Here is a 6,219-nt window from a genome sequence, read left to right as displayed (position 1 = left end):
TGTAGATGGTACAGAGGAAAGTTCAGTGTGTTCTATGGCTTGCTAAATTCAAATTTGTGACCAAAGTGCAACGTGAATATCGGCGCGTTTATAACGAAGCACCACCACATAGGAATAACATTACTTGGTGGGATAAGCAGTTAAAGGAAACCGGCAGTTTGGTGGAGAAACCCTGTTCTGGTAAGCCATCAGTCAGTGACGAGTCTGTAGAGGCTATATGGGATAGCTACCTAAGGAACCCTAAAAAATCTGTGTGTAAGCCCACATCAAACTACACTAAGTATGAAACTGGGAGAGTTTTCCTTTTATTTGGTGCAGATTTCATATTTCTATCATCTTTTGTTGCTTTCCTGTGACCGGTCAAAAGTGCACCATGACTTTATGGACACATTGTATTTTATGGTGAAGAACTGACTGTTTTCTCTGTATTAATTGTATTAACAGTAATTAATTACTGTATACATTTTGATATTACAAGTTTATTAAAGTATTTTATGCTAATTTTACTTAGTTGTATTATTTGTCTTTACAATTTTCTAAAATATTTTTCAAATTTATTAGCACAAATGTTATAATAAAAATTAACATTTTTTTATTTTTTTAATCTTGTTATTTATATTTCTGTTTTGGAGCCATCTGAGAGAATAGATACTATATTTCTAGTCATTTTTCTTTGTTTTCTATACCATTGTTTTGTGCTATTATTATTATTACTTTGAAGGGTATACAATTAATTATTTTCTTAGCATCTAAGTGGCTCAATTTTGTCATTTTTCTCAAACATTTTTTAAACAAAGGATTTAAGATATAATAATCCTTCCATGTATCACTACAGTTGCGGATCTTATTATTTTTACATAGCATACTCAATAATACTTAGTCCTAAAATCTGAGTATTTCTTTTATGATATATTTATTAACACAGCTTATTTAATAATGCTTTTGTTACATTTCAAAAATTATTGGTGGCACACAACATCATCTTTAAAATTTCTAATATAATTGATTTTAATAGAGAATATGTTGATGTTCAAATTTTTTGAGTTGCTTGGTCATTCATTAAATAATGACTTTTCTAGATATGCCTATCTATCTTTAAATCCTGTGTTTCCTGAGAGCTGAGTGCAACACAAAATCACTATATTATGGTATCTGGTATTGCACAAACTTATTTGTATTGCACAAGTCTTCTAAGCAATCTACATTTTAGTCCTATTATATTTGTTTCTGATAAATATGTGCCAAAGTGTGCACAATTTTATCCATTGCTTTCTAAAGAAAATACAGGTGAAATTTTGTTATTTTATTGTAATCTATTTTTTTAATATTTAAATTCAAACCTTTACAACTCTTGTTATTAACATTGATACCTAATTTATTTTGTCTGTCATGTTCCTATCTTTTCAGTACTTCCTGCTCATTATCTTCTCATTATATTAGAATTTGTGATGTTAGTACTGAGCATGGTCATCTACTGCCGAATCAAAGCAAAACAAAATTCACCTTTATTCATAAATTCATTTGTCTCTTTCCAGCCAATATATCTCACATTTTAGAGATAAAACTAAATGTCAAAATTGCTGGTAATTTTCAACTAAATGATTTTCTGTTCAGTTTTAAATGTCCTGAGATTAACCAGCAAAAGAATCAATTCTGTACTGCAATTTATCTATTTTTCCTTTTCTTTTCATGTTGTTTTCCTCTATTTTCTTTTTCTTCTTCTCTGTACCATAGTAAAAGGATGATTTTAGAACATGACTCTAGTGGTTAGTTTTCTAATATCCTTTTGAGATAACCTCTAATGGAGAAGTCAGGATGACACAATTGCTCAGGAAATATAAAAAAAGAATTGCTTTCACTCCGAATAAAAGCAAGAGGGGACAGAGACAGAGAGAAAAATAAAAGGAGAGATAAGCAGGAAGGGAGAGAGATGAGAAGCATCAATTCTTTATTGTAGCATCTCAGTTGTTTATTGATTGCGTTTTCATATGTGCCTTGACTGGGGGCTACAGCCAGCCAGTGACCCTTTGCTTTAGCCAGCGTCCTTGGGCTCGCTTCCACAGCACATATACTAAAATTGGAATGATACAGAGAAGATTAGCAGGGCTCCTGCGTAAGGATTACACGCAAATTCGTAAAACAACAAGGCAAGAATAATAAAATCAGAGTGTTACCAAATTTTTTATTTAGCCTTATTTTGCACACAGGGACATGTTTAAATAAAAACACCAATTCTGTTCTTAATATTTCCATCAATAGACTCTCATTTTTGCCAGTTTTTGTCAGAAGCTGGCTACTCCTAACCATTTCTTCTCTGTTTCTTTTCTTCCTTTTTTTTTCAGAATATTACAAAATATTACTTCCAACAAAACCTTTTGAAAAATATCTCATTCATTCGTGACTTATTACGCATATCAGTTTCTCAAACCAATGACAATTTATTGTCCAGGGATTCTTGGACCCTTCTGGTCCCACTGCATTTTCAGTTTTGTTTTAAGAAGTGACAAGCTGATATAAATGTAGAGCAGAATGACCTACTAAACTACAATGATTCCTTGATTCTGTAATAGTATTTTTAAGTAACTATTTCTAAACTAAATTGGAAACACTTTTGTTACTGAGTGTTAATTTGTAAGTGTTCAGACTGAGGAACTCATAGATGGGATATTTGAATCAATGTTATCAGTATTTAAAAATGATATGTTGGGTGAGAAGAGATCATACAAATAAATGGTTATTGAAATGGTTTGGCCATCAAAATATGAGTAAAAACTTCACTAATAAAACTGCTTATGGAATTTCACTTCCAACATTATCACAATGAAATTTCAACCTCTTCCTTCTCTTTCCAAAATGTTTTGAGCTTCACTTATGTCCAACATTATTAAAAATTATCAGAGACATTTAATTTAAAAACATATTGCCTGTAAAAAGGAATGAGTAGATGCAAATATCAAAACTTGATTCTGTATACATCCTCAGAATAAATAGCAATATTGATCTCAAGACCCAATTAATACATTTATTAAAAATTACATAGCTATAGAGTGACGTCACGGAAATGGCGCCGTGAGAAGCGCGTCCGACAGCTCTCCCCTAAATCACAACAAATTTATCAACTAGAAACAGAAAAATTTATCCTCGGAGCATTCCGGAGTTCCACACAAACTGAAAGCAAAAGGACTGTTATCACTTGAATCTGAGAGACGAGGGTGTGGAGGAAGGTACCGCAGCAACGCTCATTCAAGCCGCCAGGGAGTGCGCCCGCGGTGAGTCAGCCCATATACTTGGGAACCGCAAGCCGCTGCTCGCGGCCGCGAGCCCGCGAGCTGCCGTGAACCCCCGCGAACCGCCACCGCGAGCTGCTGCGAGCCCCCGCGGAACCGCCACCGCGAGCTGCTGCGAGCCCCCGCGGAACCGCCACCGCGAGTGGCCTCCACGAGCCGCCTTGCGCGCGCCCGGTCCGGTTGAGCACTGCTGGCGTTCCCAGCGGCCCGCACACTGCGAGTGGGGGTCGCCGGCCACCGGTGCCCTGAGCGCCCCATTCGCGCGCGTGCCTTGGGCATTCCACGCGCGCAGGGCGCCTTACTGGCCCGCACACCCAGGGGGCTCCATTATCCTGCGCCTGGTGCGGTCCAGCCGCCAGCGGCGGGGCGAGCCGGAGAGGCTTGGGAGATTCTCTCCGTGGGCGGGGCACCTCACCCAGCCATTCAAGCTAACAATCAAGCATTGGGGGAGGGGTGCGCGCAGGCAGCCTAAAATACCTTCTGAAACACAGCTGCGACCCAATCACTGAAATTAGCTTAACCCATAAAATCTGCGCACCCTCGGTTCTAATTGATAAGATCTCTCTCAGTTCAGCGATCCAAGACAAGAGGCGTGATATTTTTTAGTGCCTCTCGCTAAAGGGGCGGAGGCAACTGCTGATTGATAGAGCCTCCATATTCAGGGATAAACGCTAACAAGAAGGACTTGGCAGATAATAAGGTCTATACTACACTAGTCGTAAGCAGAGACTAGTGCCTCTTCTTCCCTGCAAAAACAGGCTACAAAGTGTGGAAAGCCTGGGTTGAGAGGTCCAACTAAATGATAGGTGCTGAACAGTCACCTTGACAACAATTGACTCCCACCCCCGCCTGATTACACTGGAGGCCCTGACTCTCAGAGCCTTTCCCAAAGCCTTGCACTGAGGGGGGATAGAGTGGGGATTTCCCAGCTCTTTGAGCCTCTTACTCCCCAGGCAGAAGCAGTTGCAGCCTTATAGCTGGATCACCAGGCTGCTAATTCAGAAAGGGGGGACTAGGAGAGAGAATCCAGGAAAGCAAACTCTCTCATCGTTGGACCCTGCAAACGCCAACAAGCCTTTACTTCCAGCAAGACTAAAGCCAATTATATGACATTGCCATAGAATCCCATCAACTGCAAATCCCTAACTAGGAGTGACACAGGGGCAGAGCCTGGGGTACAGAGTCACCGACTAGGAAGAGGGAGAGAAAAGAAAAAGGAAGAAGTTAACCTCTCAAAATCAAGAAAAACCCACAGACTTTACAACTTGATCCACTAATTTTTTTTTGTTGTTGTTGTTGTTGTTGCTTGTTTGTTCTATCTTTTTGCCTTTATTTCCTCCACCTCGGTCCTTCTATTCTCTGCCCATCTTATGCTTCCCCTTTCTTGAACTACACTACCCATGAGTGTTGCATTTTATTTTTCTTCTTCATCCTCACCCTCCTTTAAGGTAATACTCCAAAACACTTAACTCTCACTCTCTCCTCTTTTGTTTTTTTTTTTGTCTTGCTTTATTTTGTTTTTTTCTCCTATTTTATTTCTTCCTTCGTTTTTCTCTTTTTCTTATTTTTTCCTTTCTATTCGTTTTTTCTTATCTCATTTTACTTTCCTCCCATATAATCTTCAATCACGAACAAATTAGTTAATTTGGGACTCAAGGCTTTTTTTTTGGTTTTATTTCTCTTTTTTGCTTTTGTTTTTATTTTTTTTTCTCTCTTGTTTGTTTATTTTTGTGGCATTTTGGGTCCTCCCAACCCAAGGTCTCCATTGTATTTAGTCTTCGCTCCACTTAATACAACAGATTTTTACTTATTATTTTTATTTTTTCTTCTTTATTATTCTTTTTTGGTCCTTTTTTCTGATCCCCTCTTATCCCTCTCATTATATCTCTTAGTTGACCATCACTTACAAGCAAATCATCTTATGCTTGTCTAAGATTTTCTTCTTTTTTTTTTTTTTTTTTTTTTTTTGCATTTAGTAGGTCCCTACTCCCTTTTTTTGCCCCTTGAACTCTTCACCCCAAATCAGGCCCTCCATTATAGGCACGATATTTCCCTGAGGAGGGGAGAGGAGGGGAGAGGAGGGAAAGAGAAGAGAGAAAAAAGGGGGAAATAATAAATTATTACTGTTTTTTTTGTGGGGTGTTTTACCCTTTTTTTTTTTTTTTTTTTTTTTTTACTCTTTATTAATTCTAATTAGTGCTATCAATAAGACCACCGTCAGATGCCGATAAGAAAGAGGAAATCGAATATTATGGATACAAAAGAAAGAGAGGTAACACAAATAGATGTGGAAAAATCTATGGAGAAAAGACTTAACATATTGGAAGCCTTGGAGCTAAATGACAGAGAATTTAAATTAGAAATCTTAAAAATACTCAGAGATATACAAGAAAACACAGAAAGGCAATATAGGGAGATCAGAAAACAACTCAATGAACACAAAGAATATATTACCAAGGAAATTGAAACTATAAAAACAAATCAAACAGAAATGAAAAACTCAATTCACGAGCTGAAAAACGAGGTAACAAGCTTAGCTAACAGAACAGGCCAGATTGAAGATAGGATTAGTGAAATAGAAGACAAACAACTTGAGGCACAACAGAGAGAAGAAGAAAGAGACTCAAAAATAATAAAAAACGAGAAAGCCCTACAGGAATTGTCTGACTCCATCAGAAAGAATAACATAAGAATAATAGGTATATCAGAGGGAGAAGAGAAAGAAAATGGAATGGAGAATATACTCAAACAAATAATAGACGAGAACTTCCCAAGCCTGTGGAAGGAACTAAAGCCTCAAATTCAAGAAGCAAACAGAACACCAAGTTTTCTTAACCCCAAGAAACCCACTCCAAGGCACATCATAATAAAGATGACACAAACCAATGACAAAGAAAAAATTCTCAAGGCAGCCAGGGAAAAGAAGAGTACA

At 37.6% G+C, this 6,219-nt stretch overlaps 1 pseudogene; it reads left to right on the top strand.

Annotated features, from left to right (window-relative positions):
• The first annotated feature begins 2,047 nt into the window (after positions 1-2,047).
• Positions 2,048-2,183, top strand: LOC136321672 (U6 spliceosomal RNA; annotated as a pseudogene).
• Positions 2,184-6,219: the final 4,036 nt, after the last annotated feature.

Source organism: Saccopteryx bilineata, chromosome 1 (genome assembly GCF_036850765.1).
Source record: "Saccopteryx bilineata isolate mSacBil1 chromosome 1, mSacBil1_pri_phased_curated, whole genome shotgun sequence".
Taxonomy (NCBI): Eukaryota; Metazoa; Chordata; class Mammalia; order Chiroptera; family Emballonuridae; genus Saccopteryx; species Saccopteryx bilineata.
Note: the sequence above shows the minus strand (reverse complement) of the source record. Positions and strands in the feature narration are given on the sequence as shown.